General features: G+C 35.2%; 1 protein-coding gene across 9 annotated transcripts in view; it reads right to left on the reverse strand.

The window, feature by feature from the left end:
* The window catches only part of LOC143660070 (uncharacterized), a 56,342-nt gene that overhangs the window by 18,293 nt on the left and 25,694 nt on the right, over window positions 1–12,355 (reverse strand). For 2 of the 9 annotated variants that reach the window (XM_077133497.1, XM_077133494.1), the window contains exon 1: window positions 65–719. The exons of 5 other annotated variants lie outside the window; for them this stretch is intronic. The gene's annotated coding sequence lies outside the window, so the exon portion shown is untranslated. Of the gene's footprint in view, window positions 1–9; window positions 720–12,355 lie in introns of those variants that run through there. 2 more of the 9 variants (XM_077133492.1, XM_077133491.1) reach the window with 1 other exon arrangement.

The following is a 12,355-nucleotide window of genomic DNA, read 5'->3' on the forward strand; positions in this document are numbered from 1 at the left end:
ACACGGTACCTGGTCCTGTGCAGCATGTCGCAGAATGTTTTAATCTATAAAAGCAGATGCTGACCCTCAGGGTTTGACTCCTGGAGCGCAAATTTTGCAAAACAAATGTCAGAACACAACAGTCTGTTGCTTACTACTGCAACCATCCTGCTGTAGTAAGACAGCCAGGAGCCCCAACTGCATGGGGTAGGGAGAACAGAATCCTTCTCTTGTGATTCCTGATTGTGAGGTCATTAAGAACACGTGCTCCTTCTGATGTTCTTACCTCCCAGGATCCAATAGCACACCTTCCCTCTATCTTTCCTTTCATTCATAAATGTTTATTGAGTACACATAAATATGAAGTTTTACCCCTGGTCCTCAGGGATCTTTTGCTGTTTTATAATGATAAAGGCAATCACTTAACTCTTTGAGGTGTTGTTTTAGTTTCCCAGGCTGCTTAGAGCAGACATCATGAAATGTGTGGGCTTCATATAATGTACTCTTGACATGGGCAGCAACGTTTTACATTCTTAACCATTTCAGGATAAATACATTTTTTCTTCATGATATAACCTTCTTGGTTTATTTCAGATAATTTTCATGATATTTAAAAAATATATTTTTATTAACAAATGTCCATACACATATAGTTCATACATGGTATAGAGTCAATGGCTCACAATATCATCATATAATTTTGTATTTATTACCATCCTCTTTTTAGAACATTTAGATCACTCCAGAATAAAAAATAAAAAGAAAAAAGAAACTTATATATCCCATACCCCTTACCCCTCCCTCTCACTGACCACTAGTATTTCAATCGACCCAGTTTTTTACCTTTTATCCCTCCTATTATTTATTTATTATCCATATTTAATTTACTCATCTGTCCAAACTCCGGATTAAAAGAGCAGCAGACACAAGGTTTGCACAATCACACAGTACCACTGTAAAAGCTATATCGTTAGAGAACTGTCTTCAAGAATCAAGGCTACTGGAACACAGCTCAGCACTTTCAGGTACTTCCCTTTAGCCACTCCAATACACCATAAGCTAAAAAGGGATAACTATATAATGCAAGGATATACTCTCAACTCTGTTTTAAATCGCTCAGCCACTAAAACTTTACAGGATAAATACATTTTATAACTACCTATTAATCTTACTTCTATAGCTAAATGTATTTTTTAATAGAGCAAATTGAAAATCTGTTACCATAAAATTACAAACTGTATATTGGTTCAATTACCCTGGATAAAATTTCCATTTTCCTAAAGAGAAGTTTAACATGAACAGTTAGAACTCTGAAGAAGCAATTTTTACTATATATTTTATGTTTTATAGTTTTCCCAATTAAAAAAAAAAACGTTTCTCCTGAAAATATCTCTGAGGGAAAATTCTCCTAACTGGGATGGATAGTCAGGTAACTGTTTGTCCAGACTTTGTAAAGAAATTGGCTTCTGTAAAATCCAATAGTAATACTGTTTATTTTTGTGAAAATTTCACTGTAATTGCCCGAATTTATACTTACATAAAACATGATTTAAGAAGTAAAAGTAAGAAGCAGCCTTTTATTACCCATGATTTTAGCTTACTGTACTAAAGTTTTGAAGTAAAATTTTTTTCTACTTCAATAAATAGCATGAAAATGTGGAAGAAAAAAAGGACAGGTAGAAACAGGATGAAAACACAAACACAAAATAGTGGAAGAGTCCATTTAGGATGATAGGACAAAATATAATATGAACAGAATTATAAAAGAGGAAACACAGTTAAATAAGGTACAGTGAATCCATGTACCTATTTCTACATCTTCCTGAAACCCCATTAAAATGACAGTAAAGAATGGAAGGAGGTTTTATGTATGCATAAAAACTGAAAGTTGAGGAGACACAAGTTGACGAAAGTCATTAGGAAATTTCTGGATTGAAAACAGAGGACTATAAAAAAAGAAAGAAAACAGAGGACTACAAATTAACAGTAGAACCAAGAGGCTTAAAGAGCTATCAGGTGATAATGCTAACTAGTAGCAAGGTAATTTATGTCACAGAAGTTAATAGAAAGGCTCTGTAACTGGACAGACTGTGTGGGAGTGAAGGGTAGGGCTTATAGAATGGTTGTAGAAGGAAGAGCTGATGCTCCCACTATCCTAGCCACTACCCTATCCTAGAAGAAAATGGGAAGTTTATTATCCAGATAAAGTAGAACCAAGAGCCTCCAAATTTAGTACTAGCAAGCAAAGTAAATTAAACATATACTGAAAAGAAAGGGATAAGTAAGTTTATATATTGAATAGGGCCTCAACCCCGTTCTATTGCTGAACTCCAAGAATGCTGAGGGTTAAAAGGTGCCAGATTATAGAAGAATTCTTTTTTAAAAAATGAGAAAATCATAAGAAAACCTACAGACATTGACAATAAGAGCCATCCGAAAGAAATGCAGATCCCTGCCTGATTTCCCCACAGCAAGGCTTACCACTTTACAAGCTCCACATAATAAGATCATAAAAACTTTTCTGATATCTTAATGTTAAATATTAATGTTCAGCTAAGGACCACCAAACATTTGAGAAAAGCTCTAACACGAATGACATATCAAAATATAGAAGAATAACAATTGAGGAAATGGAAACTAGGCAAGGAACAGAAAAGCAAACAAAAACAATACTAAAATTAATGTCATAGAAAGCTAAGAGAAGATTAATACAACAATGAAGAGGTAAAAAGGTTCTATAAAGAAGTGCTTTTGGAAATAAGCAACAGATGTTAACCTTCTGAATTTAACAAGGATAGAGAATAAAAATTTTGGAAGAGAGAGATGAAAAGGAGTAAAGGAGCAAAGAAAGGAAGGGAAGGAGTAAAGACTGAAAAATTAGTAGAGGAATCCAGAAGGTTCAACATCTACTAAAGGGGTTCCAAATAAGATATGGAGAAAAATGAATCCAAGACATTTTTTTTTTCCAAGACATTTTCAAAGAACTAATGTAAAAAAGCTCCCCAGATTATACATCATAAGCCTACATCCTGAACAAGACCATTGAGTACACAGAACATTCAATTTAAAGGGATCTGCATTTAGGCACATCACTGTGAAATTTCAGCTAGGGATAAAAAAAGGACTCTAGATATCTCCAGAAAAAGTATTTATTACTTAAAAAGGAGTAAGTATCAAAAAGGCAACAGTCTGTAAACTCACAGTCTCAGAATACAGAATATAGGTTACCAGCAGATAGAATGAGACTAGAGAATGGAAAGAGTGGCTTAAGATGTGCAGACTTTTTAATTAGGTTGAATTCAAATGGGTGGAAATGGATAGAGGTGATGGTAGCACATTAATTATGAGTATGATTAGCAGTGCTGAATTGTGTGTGAATGTGCTTGATGAGGGAAGTCACATAGGTCAACAGAAGGAAAGCCAAAGGTTAAAAGATGGGACTGTATAAATCACTAAATCTTGTGGCGGACAATGACTGAGATTAAGAGTCAAAATAAAAAATTTCTTCCATGAACTAAAAAAAATGTATGAAACTATTACAAGGAGCTAATAAGAATGGTATATGGAGGAAAAATGTCCCTATTGCAAACTATGGACTACAGTTAACAGTAATATCTTAATATTCTTTCATCAACAGTAAAAAATGTACCACACCAATGCCAGGGATCAATGATGGATGGGGGGGATAAGGGGCATGGGATGTGTTGGGTTTTCTCATCTTTGTTCTCCCTGGAGTAATGAAAACGTTCTAAAAATTGATGGTGGTGATGAATGTACAACTATGTGATGATACGGTTTGCCCTGATTATATACTTTGGATGGACTGTAAAGTATGTGAATATATTTCAATAAAATTGCATTAAAATACAAAGGCATCAAACTTCTCAAAACTAGACAGACAATGGAAAATCCTGTCCCCAAATTATTTTCAACCTAAAATTCTTAGTTCTGTACTTGTTTGGGACATATAACAAATAAATGGGAAACTCAGCAAGTGAAAAGAGACCTTTTTGTTCAAAATTTTATGATAATGCAAATACTGACAACTTATTTGATAAAAAAGCAGTGATGTAACTTTTATGAGGGGGCAAAAGGAAGGGAAGTACAGAAAATAAGATTTCAGAACTCCCATCTTTCATATTAGCATCTTGATAATGCATAGGATTATTAAATTGAAAAATAACTTAAAACCTGTATAAGATATGGAAATAAACATCAATATAGTTTAGTAGTGGCCTACATGGAACAGGAATTGAGAGTGAGGAAGGATGAAGCGAGGCATAACAGTAAGCCTATCTGACTTTTAAAAACCCTATTCATTTATACCTACAGGGACATCTTTGAACACTGGGGCTTTTAATCTAAATCAATTTATAATTGTTTAATAACTATAGACAGTGTTTCACTTATCTAATTGCAATTGAGTCCTCACATGGGATAAACAACAAAGCACATATATATTCAATTAAAATAAAAAAAGAAAATGTTAGAAAACAGCTCTTCGCTTCCAAGTCTGATTTACTGCAGTGTTTTTATTACTGATACTATAATTTCTAGATACACAAACTGTCATTACCATCAATTTCTGTTTTCATTTATTTTTCTTCCATCATTAGGATTAATAAACTTGTACTCAAGCTCTTTTCTTGTGATACTCACCTTTCTCCAAATTCTTTCTTTTATATTTGTTTTCCATACATTAGCTGGAAACCTAAAATATTATTCTAATCTAAACCCTCTGAAAATTTTATTCTCATCTTATAAATCATTGCAAGAACTGACTCAAGAAATAGGCTACTATCCATATTAATACCGTAACTTTTATAAAGTTAAAACAATAAAAAGTCCAGAAATAGACCCAAATTAATATGGTGCTAAGGGACTTAAATAGGGAAAAGAGCTTTTTCAATAAATGGATCTGAAACAAGTGGTTAACCACATTGGGAAAAAACATCTCAACCCGTATCTCATACCATACACAAAAACTACTCAGAATGAACCACAGACCTAACCATGAATGGTAGAACCATTAAACTTCCAGAAAAAAAAAACCCATAAAATTTCTGTTTATACCAGATGAGGCAAACACTTATTGAATACAGCACAAAATATAGAAGAAAAAATGGTAGAGCAGATGTCATTAAAATTGAAAACTAATTCCTCCAAGTAACCATTTAATTCCTCAATTTTTATTCTTTCTTCTTTTTTAATAAAGGCAATAAATTTCCCTCTCATATTGCCTTTCCTGCAGCCCATAAATTTTGATATGTTGTGTTTTCATTTTCATTTGCTTCAAGATATTTGCTGATTTCTCTTGAATTTCTTCCTTGACCCACTAGTTGTTTAAGAGTGCGTTGTTTAGCCTCCATATATTCATGAATTCTCTGGCCCTGTGCCTGTTACTGATTTCCAATTTTGTTCCATTATGATCCAAGAAACTGTTTTGTATAATTTCAAACTTTTAAATTTTATCAAGACTTGCTTTGTGACCCAGCATGTGGTCTATCCTTGAAAGTGATCCACAAGCACTTGAGAAAAATGTGTTTCCTGCTATTGCAGGGTATAATGTTCTATAAATATCTGTTAAGTCTAGTTCATTTATCATGTTATTCAAAATCTCTGTTTCATAATTGAGCCTCTGTCTAGATGTTCTATCCATTGATTAGAGTAGGGAACTGAAGTCTCCAACTATTATGGTAGAGGCTCTACTCCCTTCAGTGTTGTCAGTGTTTGCCTCATGCATTTTGGAGCACTCTGGCTCGGTGCTTAAATATTTAAGATTGCTATGTCTTCTTGTTGATTTGTTCCTTTTATTAATACGTAGTGTCCTTCTTTGTCTCTTTCAATTGTTTGACATTTGAAGCTTAATTTGTCAGAAATTAGTACAGCTCCTCTGCTCTTTTCTCATTGCTGTTTGCATGAAATATCTTTTCCCAACCGTTCACTTTCAACCTATTTTTTGTTCTTAGGTCTAAAATGAGTCTCCTGTAGACAGCATACAGATGAGTCCTGTTTTCTAATCCACTTTGCCAGTCTATATCTTTTGATTGAGGAGTTTAATCCATTAACATTTAATGTTATCTAATTTTTTTTCTCTTTTTACCTTTACTATAGTCTTCATTTCTACTCTCTTCTCCAGACTCTCCTGCTTTTTCCTATCTGCCTGTAATGCTCTCTGTAGTATTTCTTGTAGAGCAGGTCTCTTAGTCACAAATTCTCTCAGTGCTTATTTGTCTGAATATGTTTTAATCTCCCCCTCATTCTTGAATAACAATTTTGCTGGGTACAGAATTCTTGGTTGGCAGGTTTTCTCTTAAAATCTTAAATATATCATACCACTGTCTTCTCGCCTCCATGGTTTCTGCTAGAAATTCACACATAATCTTATTGAGCCTTGTATGTGATGGAATGAAGTTATGAGGTATGCAACTAGGTAAATTAAACTTAAGGACTGTATGTTGAATGAACTGTCAAAAACAAAAAGAAAAATATTATCATGCATCACTCATACAGACCAACTATAATACAAAAACTCAGTGAACTGAAGTCGGGTTGGGGTCTATTTAGAGGGTCCTAGATTGTAAACTCTTATGGCAGTCACAGATATTCAGGAGCTGAAACTCTTACTTCTAAATTCTGAGATACTGAGCTGTTTGCATATAACCTGGTCATTTCAGAAACTCTGGCTAATTATGTAACACTTAAGACTCAGAGCAGAGCATTGAAGCTATGAAAGTCAGCACTACCCCTTATAGGAACTATTGAAAAAGGGATCAGACTTCAACTAGAGATATGAATGAAGCTGATCTGGATAGGACTGGGGTAGATCAGAATACTAGGTAAAGGATGATATTGTCCATATTTTAAAACTTCAATTCTGAGTGAGGACAAAGGGAGATATGCTTATTTGGTGCAAATTTATATTTTCAGTAGCGTATTACCTAACTTAACTAGTATGGTCAGTTTAGTTGAATACCATGAGTACATGGAATCTAGTATAAGATATGAGATCTTGTTGGTTTGTCCAGGTTAGTGTGATGACCCAATATAACCCAGAATAATTTGGGCACTGAATAAAGGAATATTTGAAACATTCAACTTCCCCATTTGGAGAATTCCTGATATTCTTGCAAGCATTGGGGACAATCAAATCAATGGGCTGAGCCCTTGATCTTGGGGTTCACTCCTATGAAACTTATTCTTACAAAGGATAGACTAAGCCCACCTATAATTATGCCTGAGAGTCACCCCCAAAGAACCTCTTTTGTTGCTCACATGTGGCCTCTCTAAGCCAACTCGGCAGGTGAACTCATTGTCCTCTCTTCTATGTCAGATATGACTTTCAGAGATATAAATCTGCCTGGCACTGTGGGACAGAACTCCTGGGATTAACCAGGACCTGGCATCACGGGCTTGAGATCCTAACCAAAAGGGGGAAGAGAGATATGAGACAAAATAAAATTTCAGTGGCTGAGAGATTTCAAATAGAATCAAGAGGTTATCCTAGAAGTTATTTTTATGCATTATTTATAGATATCCCTTATTCAGTTTATGGTGTACTGGAGTGGCTGGAGGGAAATACCTGAAACTGTTGAGCTCTGTTCCAGTAGCCTAGATTCTTGAAGATGATTGCGTAACAATATAGCTTTTACAATGTGACTGTTGAACTGTGAAAACCTTGTGTCTGATGCTTCTTTTACCCAGGGTATAAACAGATGAGTAAAAACAAATGGATAAAGTAAATAAATAAATAATAGAGGGGAAGGGTAAAAAAACTGGATAGATTGAAATACTAGTGGTCAATGAGAGGGAGGGGTAAAAGGCATGAGAAGTATGAACTTTTTCTTTTATCTTTTTATTTCTTTTTCTGGAATGATGCAATTGTTCTAAAAATGATTGTGGTGATGCATACACAACTATGTGATGATATTATGAGCCACTGATTATACATCATGTACATGCACTGTATGTGTGTGAAGATTTGTCAATAAAAACATTTTTTTTTAATTTTGAAAACTAATGCTTTTCAAAAAACACATTTAAGAAAACAAAGTATCAAGCCACAGACTGGTATACTGATATAGGACTTATATCTAAAAAATATAAAGACCTCTGAAGACTCAGTAATAAAAAGGTCATCTAATTTTTAAAATTACAAGACTAGAATAGGTATTTCACAAAATAAGGAATAGGAATGGCCAATAAACACATTAAAAGACGTTCATCTTCAAATGTAATCAGGAAAATGTATATTAAAGCCATAAAAGATACATTACATACCCATTAGAATGGCAAAAATTAAAAGGACTTTTAATCCACGTATTGGGAAATGGGTAAAGCACTTATACATTGCTGGTGGGAAGAAAAATGAGACAACCACTTTGGAAAACAGTTTGCCAATATTTTATAAAATTAAATATTCATTTACTATAAAAGCCTGTTCCTAGGCATTTACTGAAGAAAAATGAACATATACATTCACACAGAGCCTAGCATGTGAATGATCATTATAGCATTATTCATAATAGCCAAAAATGGAAGTAATCCAAAAGTCCATCAACTGAATAGACAAATTATGACATATCCATACAATGGAATACTGATCACAATAAAAAAAGAACAAAAAATTAGTACACACAACACATAAACTAATCTCAAAAACTATGCTAAGTCAGAGAACTAAAACACAAAAGATTATGTACTATCTGACTACATTTGTATAAAATTCTAGCAATGGCGAAGCTGTGAAAGAAATCAGAGTAGCAGTCATCAGGGATGGGAGAGATGTGTGATTAAACTACAAATCAGCAGGAAGAACTGCTAAATGGAACTATTTTATATCTTGATTTTAGTGGTGGTTATAAGATCGTATACAATTACCATAACTCCAATTACCATAACTGAATTTCATTTTATGTAAATTATACATCAACAAAGCAGAAAAAATAAATATTTCTAAATCATCTGGAGGACCTCTTTTGTTGCTCAGATGTGACCTCACTCTCTCAGAGCCTGACTCTGCACAAATCACTGTCCTCCCCACTACATGGGACATGGCATCCAGGGGTGAAAGTCTCCCTGGTGATGTGGGAGATGACTCCCAGGGATAAATCTGGCCCTGGCACTGGGGATCAATAATTCCACCCTGATTCAAAAGGGGCAAAAGAAGTATAACAAAGTATCAGTGGCAGAGAGAGTTCAAATAGAGTCAAGCGGCTACTCTGGAGGTTGTTCTTTCACAAGCTTCAGTTAGACCTTGCTACCTATCATAATCTCCCAAACCTCAAACAGGACCATTCCAGCCAATCCTAAAGAACACGAAGAGCAATATATAAAGATTCCACAAGGTTTCCATGCACTAGAGTAACTTTCCAGAAACTTACAAGCTCCAGATGGGTCCCTGGACCAGATAAGTCTTGAAATCTAGAGGGCCCAGCCTCTCCAGAACATCAGCAAGTTCCATCTCCCTACTCCATATTACTGACAGACCCTTTCAACATGAAAAAGTTAGAATGGCCATAGTCCAAACACTCCTAAAGAGTGGGACAGAAAGATCAAAGGTGATGGCGGTGTTATACAGAGAAGACAGGATTTAACAAATGAATATGTATGCTGAATCATTAAATTTATATCTCTTTTATTCTCCAGTATTTTAAAGCAGCTAGAAGTAAAAACCTAAAATTGTGGAACTGTAACCCATGTCAAACTCTGAAATATGGTCTACAACTAATTGTGGTGCTGTGCTTTGAAATTTATTGCTTTTTTGTATATATGTTATTTTTCACAAAAATAAAGGAAAAAAAGTCAATTGTGATGATAAAAAAAATATTTATTCTTTCTAGTGTCCTATATTCTGGAGCAGCTAGAAAGAAAAATCTGAGATGATCATATGGTAGCCCATGACAAACTCTGGGATCTGTCCTGTTAACTATTTGTTGAAGAGTGCTTTGAAAGCTATTCTTTTATTTCTTTGCTTTGTATATATGTTAAACTATACAATAAAAAAGTTTCAAAAAAAACCCTTTGGGGATTGAACACAGCATCAAGTTTTAGGAGAACTAATTTTCCCAGATCAGATTAAAGCTTCTACAAATATGTGCTTTCAGTAGCATGAATGGCAATGCTTAAAACGATAATGGCAGGGATAAACATTAGAGAAGTGCTTTTTAGTAAAATATTTGCTAATACTTGTTCATTGTGGAAATACGTACTTGACTAAAACCACATGTGGCCAAGGAAACCACTTGTGGTTCAGGATATAGAGGGTGCATTTAGCTACACTGTATTTATTATTGCACTTAGCTTAAAATAAGGATTGAAATTGCATTTAAAGGGATTATTGAATGTTACTATCTGTAAAACAATGTTTTTTTGTGCCACCTGATTTATTATCCATAAATCAGCATTTGGGAAAATTCTAATTTCATTACCTGTTGTTGCAGTATAAAAAGTAAAACAGACCAATGTTTGAAAAAATAAAAAGATAAAAAAATAATATGGACTTCTGGGAAGATGAACAAATAAGGACAGGTAGAATTCACTTTTCCACCAAAAACACCACTAGAGAAACGGCAGAATCTGACCAAAGCAGCAGTCTGGGAACCTGGGAGATGAGGAAAGGATCACTGCAATATATAAGGGAAAAAACAGAGAATCTATGACTGAGAATAGTGGTGAATGAATTTGACTGCATGCATCCTCCATTCCCAAAGCCAGCAGCTGGGCATTCACCTGGTTAACACCAGCTGGCAAGATGCAAAAGTGCAGTCTTAGTTCAGCTGTTGGGCAATGAAGTTAACCCTCTCAGTCCTACAGCCTTGAATCTCCACATAGGAGTTTGGGAGCCACCAGCTCCTTTACAGTCACAAACAGAGAAACTGTGGTGAAAGTCTGATCTCCACCACAGTTTCTTGTGCCTATTTCCCCACCTTCGAGGCTGGCAGCCTCAGGCATACCCAGATCTCACCTGGCTGGCTACAGTGACCTAGGAGAAGCAGGGAGACCCTCCCCTCAGGAAAAGAGGCAATTGGCTGATGAGGGTGACCCCGTGTGTCTCACAGACTTAAACTTTACCACACAGGAAACCAGGATGCTTGCGGCTCCATTATTCCCACAAAAAGAGAAGCTGCAGTGAGCGATGGAGTTCCACCACAGATTCCAATACCCATTACCCAATCTCAAGGCTGACAGCTTCCAATCAGTCCAGAACCTGCTAAGTGGACTGCTGAGGTCTGGGAGAGGCCAGGTTATGGGGAATAGGTACCCAAGAGCATCATTTGCCAGGAAGGCTGGGAAAGTAGAAACTGGGAAACTGTGTTCTTCTGCTCTAAGGCCTTCTTGAACAGGTCTGCAGCACTGCATGAGATTTTGGCCCTGATTTGGTTGGGAAAAACTGATGAACCAAATGCCAAAGAAGACCATCAACACAAACCCAATCAACAACAAAATCTTAGACTTAGGGGGAAACCAACTATCAAAATAATCTTATCAAGCTAATAGGATGCCTAAAAATCAGCAAAAAATTACAATTCTACCCAAATTGACCTATAGATTGAATGCAATAAAAATTCTAAAAACCTACTTTCCAGAAATGGAAAAGCTAGTTATAAAATTTATTTGGAAGGGTAAGCGCCCTCGAATAGCCAAAAAACATCTTGAAAGCAAAGAATGAAGTGGGAGGACTCATGGTTTCAGACTTTAAAGCATACTATAAGGCCACAGTCGTCAAAATAGCATGGTACTGGCATAAAGATAGACATATTGGTTGATGTAATTGAACTGAAAGTTCAGAAATAGACAGCCAGATCTATAGTCAATTGATTTTTGACAAAATCCACTCAACTGGGACATAATAGTTTCTTCAATAAATGTTGCTGGGAAAACTGGACATTCATATCCAAAAGAATGAAAGAGGACCCCTAATTCACACCATGTACAAAAATTAACCAAAATGGATCAAAGACCTAAATATAAGAGATAATACCTTTAAACTCCTAGGGAAAAAATATAGGAAAACAGCTTCAAGACATAGAGATAGCAGGTAGCATCTTAGACCAAACCATAAACAACAGAAGAAAAAAACACATAAATGGAATCTCCTCAAAACTGAATACTGCTGTACATCAAAGGCTTTGTCAAAAGGGTGAAAAAGGTAGGCAACACAACTGGAGAAAATACTTGGAAACCACCTATCTGACAAAGGTTTGATATCCAATATATATAAAGAAATTCTACAACTGAACAACAAAAAACAAAAACAAATAATGGTTAGACTACACTAACATCATATGTATATGCCACAGTTTGTTTAGCCACCCATCTGCTGATGGACATTTTGGCTGTTACCATTTCTTTGTAATTGTAAATAATGCTGCTA

This window comes from Tamandua tetradactyla, chromosome 16 (genome assembly GCF_023851605.1).
Source record: "Tamandua tetradactyla isolate mTamTet1 chromosome 16, mTamTet1.pri, whole genome shotgun sequence".
NCBI classification, from domain to species: Eukaryota; Metazoa; Chordata; class Mammalia; order Pilosa; family Myrmecophagidae; genus Tamandua; species Tamandua tetradactyla.